The following is a 13,151-nucleotide window of genomic DNA, read 5'->3' on the forward strand; positions in this document are numbered from 1 at the left end:
CGGGGGAAATAGTGGATGGAGGCGACAGGCACCGTAACCGGCTGGTTCCAAACCACTTTTTGGATCAACAACAACGCAGAGTAAAACACAAACAACTGTTTCAACAGTACTTTTAAGATCCTGTAAGGCGTCTCTTCCCCCACCCCGCCTGTCGGAAGAGAGGCGGCCCCCTGCGCCCGCCGTGTGTGTACAGTTTGCATTGCCAACAACGCGCGCGCGCGCGGACGGGTGCGCGCGCACGCACACAGGCACACACATACACACACACACATACACACACACACGCACGCACACACACAGATCCGGGTGGGGGGAGCGGCAGAACGAGACAGCGCGAGCCTCCGGGAAAGCGCGAGACACGCCGGCGCGTGCAGCCTACGCCCCAGCCGGAGCGCCGGGTCACCCCCACCGCCTGCCGGCGAGTGCCCGTCCAGGTTATTTATGCGCCGGCCACGTCCGCCGGCAGCGGCTTCCTCCGCCCCCCTTCGCCCCCCGCGGGTGCGCTCCCTACACGCGGCAGCAGCTGCTGGGACTCGCGCGTGGGTGTTTTGTTTGGGAGCTTTTGCCTCCGCGCTGAGGGTGCCACCTCACTGGACGCTGCCTAGGCGCCCCCGGTCCTGGTAAGTTTCTTCGTCTTCATTCTGGCGCGCCGCACCTCCGCACCCTACCCTGTCCCAGCTACCTCCACGCCTAGCCAGGATGCGACTTTGCACCGCGCTCCTCCGGCGGCGGCGAGGGCAGCAAACTTTCGCCCCAGCCTCAGCGCATGGCGCCGCAGGGCGTGTGTGACTTGTGTCAAATACCGGCTGGGCGTCTGGGTCGCATTCTGTTCCTAAGATGACCACTTGTTATTCTTTTGCATTTTGCATTGTGATCCGTTAAGAGGGAATCGAGAAAGGGGAGGTTACTGTTGGCTCACGGATGATTTTTAGTTTTGAATATGCAAAATGTTGCGTGGTCGGAGAGGCCGCGGCTGGAGGAAATTGTATGTTGAAACACCAGATGTGTGTTTGTTTACTCTTTTATTTTTATTATTTGTTGCCTCTCCCCCCCCCCCCCCCCAGGAGAAACAGCAAGTAAACATCTGCTGGTTGGAAGCACACATTTTTTGGTCCAACTCCTGACCTTTATTTACTCAATTGGGCAAGTGCACGCTTCTGTTCTCTAAGTTGGACACTTCAGCATACATTTCAAAAGTACTTCTCTGGGAACCAGAGGCAGAAAGGGAACACTCCTGTTTCTCGAATGAGGAAACTTCTGATCCCTAGTGACGCTTGGGGATAATCGGGCATCTCCACTGCTGCCCCCATCACTATCTTTCACCCGTCTATTGTTAGCAAGACCTATTTTACTCGGGATCTGTCCTGGTCTTTCTTACACATATTACGCTTTGGAAAGGTATCCTCACTCTGGGTGGGCTTTGAGTGAAATTACTTCTCCAGGTTCTTAGGAAGGACATGTGGGAGGGGCGCAGGTACCTTTCAGAGAAAGAGAAGTCTCCTCGGTTGGCTTTTACGTGTGAGTTCTCGGAGGCCGGGAACTAGCGGACTGCAGGCGGGCGCGAGGCGTGGACTTTGACCCGGGTGGAGCGCGCTTCCGGACGCCCCTTCGTGGTCACAGCAGCGCACAAGCAGCGGCCTCACGGGCGGGACCCACCAGGTGGCTGCGCGCTCCGCCGGCGCGTCTCCTGCGCGCCTCTCCCCGCCCCGCTGGCCCGAGCGTGCTGGGACACCAGACCTAAGTGCAAGCGTCTGAGTGGACCCTTGCTTGCTGTGGGTATTTGGAGCAGGGAAGAAAAGTTTTCCTATAGCCTCAGACTTGGAGAGCGCGTAGGTAAGTTTCCCAGGACACCTAGTGCGTGGGGTGACACTCTTTGGGAGGAACGGAAGACAAATGAAGATGGGGGCATCTGATGGTGGAACCAGTGTGCATTTTTCAGGAACGAGTTGAGAGGCCGAACTGGACACCGCTCGGGAGGCTCTTCAGACTCTGGAATCCCCAAGGAACTAGACAAATCTGTGTGTTTATTCAGCCTTTTAACCAGCAGATTTAAACCACTTAATGGACATCTGCTATCTAATAGTCCTGTTACCCCTACCCTTATCCGCCCCATTTTCTCTCGTTATATGCAGAAATAAAATCAGTTTCTTGCTCTTGAGGACTATTCCTCGAGTACTGTTTGCTTCCAGGTGGGCAGGCGTTCATGACGCGAGGTGAGCAAAGTGGCCTGGGTGACTGACTGCTCAGAACTGGAGGGAGAAGGGGTGTGAAGGACCAGTGGGAAGTGTGTAAGGTGCGTACGTATATAGTCATGGATTCAGAAGTGCCTGAAGAGCTACTTCCCCAAAGTGCCCAAAGTCCATTTGTAAGAATAATTAAGTAATAGCAGATAAGCCCAGGGAGAAAGTGACGCCCTGGTGTCAAGTAGCTGAAGTGGACGTTTTCCAACTGGAAGTATTTGAAGAGATTAACTTTTAGGAAACACACGTTTGCCTGCAGGCACATCTTTGCATGCTCTTCTAACTTACATAGTTTGGTTAGGCAGCGGTGGAGACGGAGGGGGGGGGGCGGTTAACAGCAAGTCTATGTTAGAGGTCAAAATTGAAGTAAAGTTGAGCTTTCAGATATTTTCATCTTCAGTTTTGCTTTGTGGAATACCTTGGGAAATGTTTTATGTTGTCAAGGAGACTGTTTGTCTTTTCTGTCACCATGAGTTATGGATAAGTATATTTTCAGTGTACTGGAATTTCAAATGCAATGTTTGTTTAATACTGCTGTACAATTAATTTACAATTTTGATATATTTGTATATATGTTAATAAAGTGGGTATAAAGTTATATACACTATGATCAGTAGGATCATAAAATTTCATTTAGCATTAGAGCTTTTAAAAGTTCCTTGCTCACTTCCTTTCATTTTTATTACTTAACTAGATTCATGTTCAGTGATCGTTCAGTTTAGTACTGTCTTCAGAAACCCACTCTTTCATTGTAATATAAAAATAAGTAAAATAAATGTTTAATTGTTAAGATACTAACTTTTAAGGAGGAATCTAGAAACCTGATGATACATTCCTGTAGGTGACAGAGGACACTCAAGTTAAAAAGATCATCTTAAAATTCACTTTAAATATAGAAATAATTTTTAACATCCAATTTAAATATGAATGCAATAAATGCATTTTAATATACAGATTATTAAAGTGTTACTATTACATTAGAATGGATATTAGAATAATAAAAAGAAAATGTATACAAATAGTTATAAACTATTTATACTGTTCTTCAAAATTCCTCAAGTTATGTTTTGGGATTCAGAGTGATGTAAATTTTAGAATTTAAAAGTGTTTTATTTTTTATAAATTTATACTCTAGAATGGAAAGAAATCTTTGATTATATTATATAAAATTATTTATCTGAGTAAACTGTCATTGGAGTTTTTTTGTTTTCTGCACTCATAGTAATACAGTGGTTTTGCTTTAAAAAAAAACAACCTTGTAATACTCTAGAAACCTAAAATAGAGGGAAATTGTACGTGGCACACCACAAAAATAGGGGAAGATGGTAATTACTAAATTTACAGATAACCTGGCTTGAGAAATTATTCCTTTTGTACAAACAAGAATTCAGAAACAGAAAATAACTCTCTTTGAGGAGCTATTGTACTTTTCATAAAGTACTAGAATTACACTTTATGAAAAGTATATTTGAATATGTGAAAATAACTTCATGGTTTGATTGAGATTCATAGAGGCATATAACGGTAGTATGACTGTAGCTAGAAAAATGTACCAGGCTTTTCATTTCAGGAGAGCATGGAAGAGATATGGAACTTAAATACATAAAATTAATATTATTTGTGATATTTTAAAGGATTCATAGCTGGCTATGTCTTATTACCCTTGTCTATTTTTGTGTTGACAGTCTCATTATTTTAGCTATGATACTGATAGAAAACTTAATGATGGTTGTGGTCATGTATTTTCTGCTTTTCTGAAATAAATAGAAAGAGGTCCTTGACTTCAAGACTTATCACTAAGAAGTTCTCTTGGCTTGAGTGTTGCCAGGCAAAATTTTAAATCATAGTTGAATTAAAAAAATAATAACAATTTCATTACAATTTCTGAATACTAATTCTTGGCACAAACTTTTTTTTTCTTTAAATTTGTTATAAATATTAATACTCTTAATAATAAATGACTGAATTCAGAATGTCCTAACCAGTGCCCATATTCATACTGCCTTTTGATAAAAAGAAAGCCTATTTCTTAAACTAGGGCCAGTGAAATCTTATGATTTGCATAGATTTAAAAAGTAACCTTATTTATATAGCCATTAATTTACAAATTTCTAACAAATGTGATCAAATTCAATCCACAGAGACTGTTGCTTATATTCTTAAGGCTTCCGAAAAAGTAATCCAGGTGTTTGAAACTTTAGCATTTTGGTATTCAAGATCTGCAGACAACTCAGTTTCATATGCCGTAGTTTACTATAGTTCTGTTTCTTCTCTAGGTGACAGAAATATTTTCTTAGGTTCACCTATTTATCTCTTAATATACTTGGATTCCAGTCATATCACTTCCGTAGTTTTTATCCAGTAAAATAATTTTAATTTATTCGGTCTATTTTTTTTTTTCATGAGGTTTAGGTCATTATAATTGATTTATTATGGAGTTGTTCCAAACTTGGAGCTTTGTTTGTGTTTTAGAAACTTCAGGTAGACCCCATAGCTGTTTTTTTTAACACTTTAAGCATCACTAGGCAAGTTATCTAAAATACCATTACTTTTTCTTATAGCCCAGCATGGATTATATAGTAGAATACTTTTTCCTGTAGAATAATCTTCCTTGTGGGTATTCTTTCCTATTAGAATAGATATTTCTAGTTGTTTACTTACTTCTACCTTATTATTACCTATAATATATTTTTGTATATACTCTTTTGTTCTCTTTAGTATACTTATTTATTCCTTTCCCTAATTTTCCAGACAAATTAAAAAACAGAGTAACTTTGGTAAAATATAAGGAAATATTACGACTGAGAGATTAATGTTACACTATTGAGATTCTGGAGAGAGGTCTTTAGAGAAGGTTTAGATTTATTATGTTTCAACATTATTAATATTAAAATGAAAAAGTAAACCCATACATATGGGGACTTATTTCTAATAGCATTCATTAAAACTATGTTTTCCTTTAAAAAGATGTTTTGCTAATTTGCTATATCCTCAAGTGTGGTATTATTAAATAGTGACCTAATTATTTTTAGGGATATAATCTCAATTGTATAACTAGAGTAACTTGGAATTTGTCGTATTTATCTATACAAATTTTTATCTAGCGACCAAATCAACAGGGTATACTGTGCTCTAAAATAAGGTATATTGACATCACCACCATTTCATTTTAAAAACATTGTATTTTAATGATTTAGAGCTTATGGTTCACTTTGACTTCTAATAACTTTTCATTTTGTAATTATGAACTTGGTTTACCTTCTCTAAATTTACTTGCATTTGTTTATTATTCTTGTGTTCCACAAACAATTGAAATTAAAAAATTACCTCAATTTATATAATTTTACCTAAAATTTTATTTAAAATGCATTTTCTGGAAGAATTATCTATTGAGATCCAGGTTCAAACTTTTTAATGATTGATATTTTAATATGTGTGCTTGGTCCTATACTGTACTGATTGAATTTAACTTCCCAATCAATTATATAGTTCTCTCTTTCTACAATCCAATAAGGATCTCTAGAACATACTTTCCCATTACATTGCTAAATATGTCATAAGGAGCTGAGGTCTTAATTTCTTTCTGTTTGGCAGATTATTTTCATTAGCAAGAGTGAATAAAATTTAAATATATAAAGGCACATTACTGTGAAGCATATGAATCCCCAGGGGTTTAAAAACTCTCAGCATTTTTAGTTTATTAATAATGTTCTTGAATTTTTTTCAATTTCTACCTTGGAAGCCTTAAAATATACTTTATAGAAGCCACTGTTGACTTACAGTTTATTTAAGTTTAAAGGTATTTGTAACATAAGACTAAAAGAATCTACTATGAGAATGTCATAATTTTTTTAAAACAGGTTGGAAAATTAACCAAATTTCTCAAATAAAAGATGCTATGAGAGAAAACATAAAGTTTTTCTGGTGTTCATTTATTTCTTTTCTTAATTTTTATGATGGCATTTTTTATGAATGTTTTTCTTTTTTGGTATCATTTTAGTGTGGTATCATTTTGGTACACTTACACAGCTACAGCCATCGTTTTTCAGGTTTCCTCTCAATTTAAAAAAAAACAAACTTTCCTAAACAACATGTTGTAGAGGGGAAAAATCAGTAGTAGACATACTTCAGAAAAAACATTTATGAAAATTTTCACTGACAGATATAAGGAGAAATATATACTGATTCAAATATTGTTTTAACATCTGCACTATCATAAAATCATCTCACTAAAATAAAAAAAATCTCTAACATCCTTAGAAACTATTCTTCACTATTACTTCAACAAATTTGTGTTCTAGGATTTGGTTCATCTATATCTGTATCCTGAAGCTAATTTTTCATTTCCTTTATGTCTTCAGGGTTTTTTTTTTTTTTTCATTTTTCAGTCTACCTTTAGTTTAGCTAAATGGTCCCCCCCAAATCTTATTTTGTATATCTAGTTAGTCCAGCTGCTGTTACCAATCTAAACAGATCGACCATCATCTCTTACCTGATTTGCTGCAATAGCTACTTAGTTGATCCCCCTTCCTTCCCCAAAACACGGTAGTTTATTTTCCACATAGCAGTGATCTTTTTAAAAAAGCTCTGATTATGTCACTCTTTTGCATAAACCTTCCATGTCTCTCAGAAGGAAAAGACAAAGACCTTACAGAAGTTCATATTGTTTAACCCCAGCTACCTATCTGACATTGTTTTCTAACATTTTCCTCTTATTCACTCAATCCTAGACACATTGGCTTCCTTGGTATTCCTCAAAATAAAATAAGCTGATTTCTACCTCAGAGTTTTGCTCTCTGTTCTTTCTGTCTGAATGCTCTACTCTAAGGCAGCTTCCCTAACTTCTGATGTCTACTCAGATGTATCCTTACTAGAGAACCTTCTCTGATGGTCCTATATAAAATAAGAAATTCTGGTTGATTGCTCATACTCCATCACCTTTACCATGTGTTATTTTTCTCCAAAACACTAACATCAACTGTCATTTTAAAATTTGATTATCATCTGTTCGCCCAGTGAGAAACTAGTTCATGGATTCAGAGACTTTGTTTTGTTCACTGTTCAAATCCACTGCTTGGAACATTGCCTCATACTTGGTAGGCGCTGTACAACTAAATATTGAATGAGGGATACATGACTTGTTGGAGGCCCCCAAAGTTACTTCTGTCTGCATCATTGCCTCACTTGTATTTTGTGTAATTGAAATAACTTTTCACTTTACTTTTTCATCCTACATTTAGTTCATACCATATGACATTTGGGAAAACTGTTCACTGTTATATTGGCCAAGACGTGGTTCTCATCACCGGTGGGTATACTTCACACTTAACTTTCTGTATCTCTTTTATTCTTGATCTGAGAAACATTTAACTTTTGAAAGTTGTGAGTGGATAGATGTTCATGCTTTTGGACAACAAAGGCTCAATAGTTGAGTGCTTCAATATAATAATAGTTGGCATAGTTGAACTGACATAACATTTAACCATATTACTCATCCTACCTTAATAAGAACAGCATGAGTATTGTCCATGGATGTTTCTAACGGCTACACTGTGAATACAACATGGGCATTCCAAGTATTTCTATAATTGTCTTGGGGTAAAGATGGAGGGAAGTGGGTCAAGTTGAGGTCTCTTCTGAAGACTTTATGTAGCTTTCCTTCTTGATATTGACACACACAGCATAAGTTTACAATTTCTCTTTTTTTTCCTCATTTTTTTCAATATCTATCCTTAAAGCAGATTAAGGATTTATGATTTGATGGAAAATCCGTTTCTCCAAATTTTAAATCCCACTCTTTAGCTGGCTCCAGTTGCTTTTGGACACCTAAAACTAAAAGCATGAATAAGTGATACAACTCTCAGTATATCTCCACACACATAATAGATATTTTCTTATAAACCTAATGCCCTGTAGCTCTTCATCTTACATACCGTATCCATCTTTAAAATTAGCACTAACTTGCTCAGCAATTTTATTCTAAATATTTCAAGAATAGTGAAGTTAGTATACAATCCTTTCTATAGATAATGAGGTCTCTCTTCTTTGCCTATTCTCATTTTTTTCTTTTTCTTTTCTCTCCTCCAGACTGAATTATAAGCTCTTTCAAAATAAATATGGCATCTTGTTAAACTGCCAGTGGATATTTGGTCCTTGGAAAACAAAAGCAAGGCAAAGTGGGGTTTTAACACATGATTACCCCTTGTTTCTAATTAAATATGACTAGGTGACACCTCTGCCCCTGCGCTCCTGCCCCTCAACGACCCAGTGTCCTTCACGTTTCCATTTAGCTATTCCCGGTCCCGGTGTATTTTGCTTTCCTTGTTCTGAGTAGAAAATTTGTATTAAAGGACTTCTCTGATATGATAATGCATATTAGCGTGTAAGTGAAAATACTTTTGGAAAATAAAATTATTATCCCAAGATAGGGAAGTAGCCAGCCTAGTTTACTACCTGAGTTCCATGTTAAGTGCCAGGAGACCTGCCCTCTAGTGCTTGATCTCTCTGTAACTATTGTGACATATTGGATGGGTCATTTTCTCTGAAATTAAGGAAACTTGATTTGTTTTTATGTTACATCAACGAAAACATTTTATGTAAAATTCATGAGAAAAAATTTGAAAGTTATGAAGATGTTCTCTCCTTACCAACACATAGGCAAGCATACACAGAAGGTTGAATAGAAGAAAAAGATACTTCCTAAAATAAAAATTAAGACTGGCCCTAGTCAGGTGGCTCAGTGAATAGGGCATCATCCTGGTGCATCGAGGTCACGGGTACCGTCCCCCATCAGGGCACATATGAGATGCAACCAGTGAATGCACAATTAAGTGAAACAATAAGTTGATACTTCTCTCTCTCTCTCTCTCTCTCTCTCTCTTTCTCTCTCTCTCTCTCACCTTCTCTCTTTACCCCTTTTTATTTTTATTTATTTATTTACTTATTTTTTTTAGTGAGAGAGACAGAGACAGAGAGAGGGACAGACAGGAAGGGAGAGAGATGAGAATCATCAGTTCTTCATTGCAGCACCTTAGTTGTTCACTGATTGCTTTCTCATATGTGCCTTGACTGGGGGCTCCAGTAGAGCGAGTGACCCCTTGCTCAAGCCAGTGACCTTGGGCTTCATGCCAGCAACCTTTGGGCTCAAGTTACTGACCATGGGGCCACGTCTATGAGCCCACGCTCAAGCCAGCGACCCCACGCTCAAGGTGGTGAGCTCGTGCTCAAGCCTGCGACCTCGGTGTTTCAAACCTGGGTCCTCTGTGTCCCAGTCTGATGCTTTATCCACTGTGCCACTGCCTGGTCAGACTCTTTATCCCCTTCTTTAATTCCCCATCCTCTCTTAAATCAATGGAAAAATATTAAAAATATATCTCAAAAAACAACTTTGCTTATGAAGCTCAGGAAGCTCAGTTAAAGTTTAAAAGGTGTGGAGGTTTTTGTTAGTTTGTTTTAGTATTCTTAGCCTACTAGGTATTTCACACCACTCCCCTTTTTCTCAGTCAGTTGGAGCCTCCTCTGATTTAACTAGAACGCTGACACAGGTAAGGAGGAAGTAGAGGGCATGAGGGCTTGATTGTGTGAGGGTGAAGGAAATCAATAAGCCCCTGACATTCTCTTTCCAAACGAGCATATCATTAACATTCCATAAATACCAATTTCTTTACAATTTTGCCTTTTGTCTTTTGCTCATTCATATATGTAGCTCTTGGCAAAACAGATGCAGAAATAAAATGTGGAGTTGGGTACAGTGTTTGATAAACTTCTGTCTTTTTAAAATTAGACATAAAGTTCCCTCTTTTTTTAACTTTACATACAAAGACAAGTGACAGAAACATATAGAGGGACAGATAGAGACAGACAGACAGGAAGGGAGAGAGATAAGAAGCATCAATTCTTCATTGCAGCACCATGGTGGTTGATTGATTGCTTTCCCATATGTGCCTTGACCAGGGGGTTCCAGCAGAGTGAGTGACCCCTTGCTCAAGCCAGCAACCTTGGATTCAAGCTGATGAGCCTTGCTCAAACGCTTAAGCCGGCGATGTTGGGGTTTCGAACCTGGGTCCTCTGCATCCCAGTCTGACACTCTATCCACTGCACCACCGCCTGGTCAGGCTATACATCAGGTTTCGGGAACCTTTTTGACTGAGAGAGCCATGAACACCACATATTTTAAAATGTATTTCCATGAGAGCCATACAACGACCCATGTATGTTATGCATTATCCAATAAAAATTTGGTATTGTCCCAGAGGACAGCTGTGATTGGCTCCAGCCACCCGCAACCATGAACATAAGCGGTAGGAAATGAATGGATTGTAATACATGAGAATGTTTTATATTTTTAACATTATTTTTTTTATTAAAGATTTGTCTGCGAGCCAGATGCAGCCATCAAAAGAGCCACATCTGGCTCGTGAGCCATAGGTCCCCAACCCCTGCTGTACATTGTGTTTTAAAAGTAAACACAACTCAACTATAGGAGTACTCCCTATCTTTGCTGTAGCTTGGCTTAAAGGGAGTGTTGCAAGGGTTTTATTCAGGGTACCACATAACAAGTTTTGCCCCGAATATCTTGAGACGTCTTTCTTCTTCGCCTGGGAACTGCTGGGGAGTTGTTAGAACCTTCCGTAGATCATTCCTTCACTTCTTTGCTGACCCATTCACCACTCACACTATACATACAGTCATGCTAAGTGTACATACCCCATGAAGTGTGCCATTTCCTGCAAAGTGTGGTCTCTTTTCTCATTTGGCTGCTTTTCATGTGACAGTCCACTGTGGAGACAAATAAGGAGAGCAGTAACGCAGATTTCTCCTTAGAGGTAAGGGATTATAAAACTCTGAAAGTTTTTAGCAGTGATGTGAGCAACACATTCATATTTCAGTACATTTTATATTATTGTTATGTGTTGCAGAGAATAAGTATTCCTGTAACTAAGAATAAATTTCATCTGTCCGCCTTTGTTGTCCCAACTATAATTTTAAATATATGTTCTTTTATTATTATTTTATTTATTTTAAGTGAGAGTAAGTGAGATAGTGAGAGACTCCTGCATGTGTCCCAACCAGGATCTACCTGGTAACCCCTTTTTATGGCCAGTGCTCGAGTACTGAGCTATTTTTAGGGCCTGAGTCTGATGTGCTCATACCAATTGACCTATCCTCAGTGCCCTTGGCTGAAACTTGAATCAGTCAAGCCACCAGCTGTGGTAGAGGAAGAGGAACAGAAGGGGGAGAAGCATGGGGAGAGAAGCAGATGGTCACTTTTCTTATGTGCCCTGACCAGGAATCAAACCCAGGACGTCCATATGCTGGGCCCATGCTCTATCCACTGAGCCAACCAGCCAGGGTCAAATCAATATGTTCTTGATTCATTTATATTTATTTACTTCCATAGAGGTATGCTTTTATGTTGCTCTCTTATCACTTCTAATTCCTTGATGTTGTATTTTTCAATAATGCTAAACTATCTCTAGTTCTACAGGTTTATTGCTCAAACAAGTGAAGGAAAGTCAGTGCAATTTGTTTTTTCTAATTGGTATTTGTTATTATACATCTCTGTTCTCTTTGATATCCCTCTGTGTCCTGAAAACATTTCATTTCCACTGGGCTTAAACAGTGCCAGATTCTAAACTATACCTAATTACATGCTTACTCATATTACTATATTAAAGGAATATTTTTTTTAAGTTTTTTTCATTATTTTGAAAGGCAACTCATTTTTCTGACTGTGAAAGATCAAATTTTAAGTGGAAATGTATAATAATAGATAATATGTGGTAATAATCTATGAACATACAAATAATATTTGTATATTTTCTTAATCTGGAGTTATGTTTCTAATGAAAAGATATTTAAAAATAGAATGCAAATGAATCATTTTATTTTTTTATGTGTTAACTATTCATGAAACAGTGAAAATATGTTTATTTTTAAAAAGCTATCTGGCAGATCCAAGAAGGTGGTGGAGTAGGAGGTTGTTACACTCACCTCCTCCCAGAACCAAACTGGAGTTACAACTAAATTTAAGAAGAATCATCCTGAAAATCCAACTCAGGATCAAATGAAGAGGAGTCAAAACCAACTCAGGATGAAATGAAGAGGAGTCTTATAACCAAGGACTCAGAGAAGAAGCCACATTAAGATGGGTTGGAAGGGCAGAGACATAAAAAGGACTGGCAGCACTCCCAGGAGTTCTGGCTGAGGTTCTGGAGGGATATCACAGATATAAGGGGAATTCTCCCTGAAAAGAGAGGGTCTAAACCAGGGGTCCCCAAACTTTTTACACAGGGGGCCAGTTCACTGTCCTTCAGACCGTTGGAGGGCCAGACTATAAAAAGAAACTATGAACAAATCCCTATGCACACTGCACATATCTTACTTTAAAGTAAAAAAACAAAACGGGAACAAATACAATATTTAAAATAAAGAACAAGTAAATTTAAATCAACAAACTGACCAGTATTTCAATGGGAACTATGCTCCTCTCACTGACCACCAATGAAAGAGGTGCCCCTTCCGGAAGTGCGGTGGGGGCCTGATAAATGGCCTCAGGGGGCCGCATGTGGCCCGTGGGCCGTCTGTTTGGGGACCCCTGCTCTAAACTGTAAGCCAGTTTCCCCAACCCAGAGCACCAAAGCCAGGAAGAGGTACACACATAGCATTCGTCTGAAAAAAGCAATGAGGTTACTGTCTGTCAGAAAGAGGAGGGACTCTGCAGAGACTCAGGCCCTCTCTTAAAGGGCCAATGCACAAAATCTCATTCACAGCCATTTATGCTGGGCTCTGGCAGAAGTAAGACTCAGCACACTAGAGTTGCATAAGGAGTCTGTGGTTTGTGGCTCTGGGAAGAATCACAGGGGACAGCTACAAAAATCCCTGTGCTGAGTCACTCTCCAATACCACAGT

The 13,151-nt window shown here is 39.0% G+C and overlaps 1 protein-coding gene across 2 annotated transcripts in view; it reads left to right on the forward strand.

Moving 5' to 3' along the window:
- Nucleotides 1-317: 317 nt before the first annotated feature.
- Nucleotides 318-13,151, forward strand: part of FOXP2 (forkhead box P2) — a 661,310-nt gene continuing 648,476 nt past the window's right edge. For both annotated transcript variants that reach the window (XM_066362522.1, XM_066362526.1), the window contains exon 1: nt 318-620. The gene's annotated coding sequence lies outside the window, so the exon portion shown is untranslated. The remainder of the gene's footprint in view (nt 621-13,151) is intronic.

This window comes from Saccopteryx leptura, chromosome 2, assembly GCF_036850995.1.
Source record: "Saccopteryx leptura isolate mSacLep1 chromosome 2, mSacLep1_pri_phased_curated, whole genome shotgun sequence".
Lineage (NCBI taxonomy): Eukaryota > Metazoa > Chordata > Mammalia > Chiroptera > Emballonuridae > Saccopteryx > Saccopteryx leptura.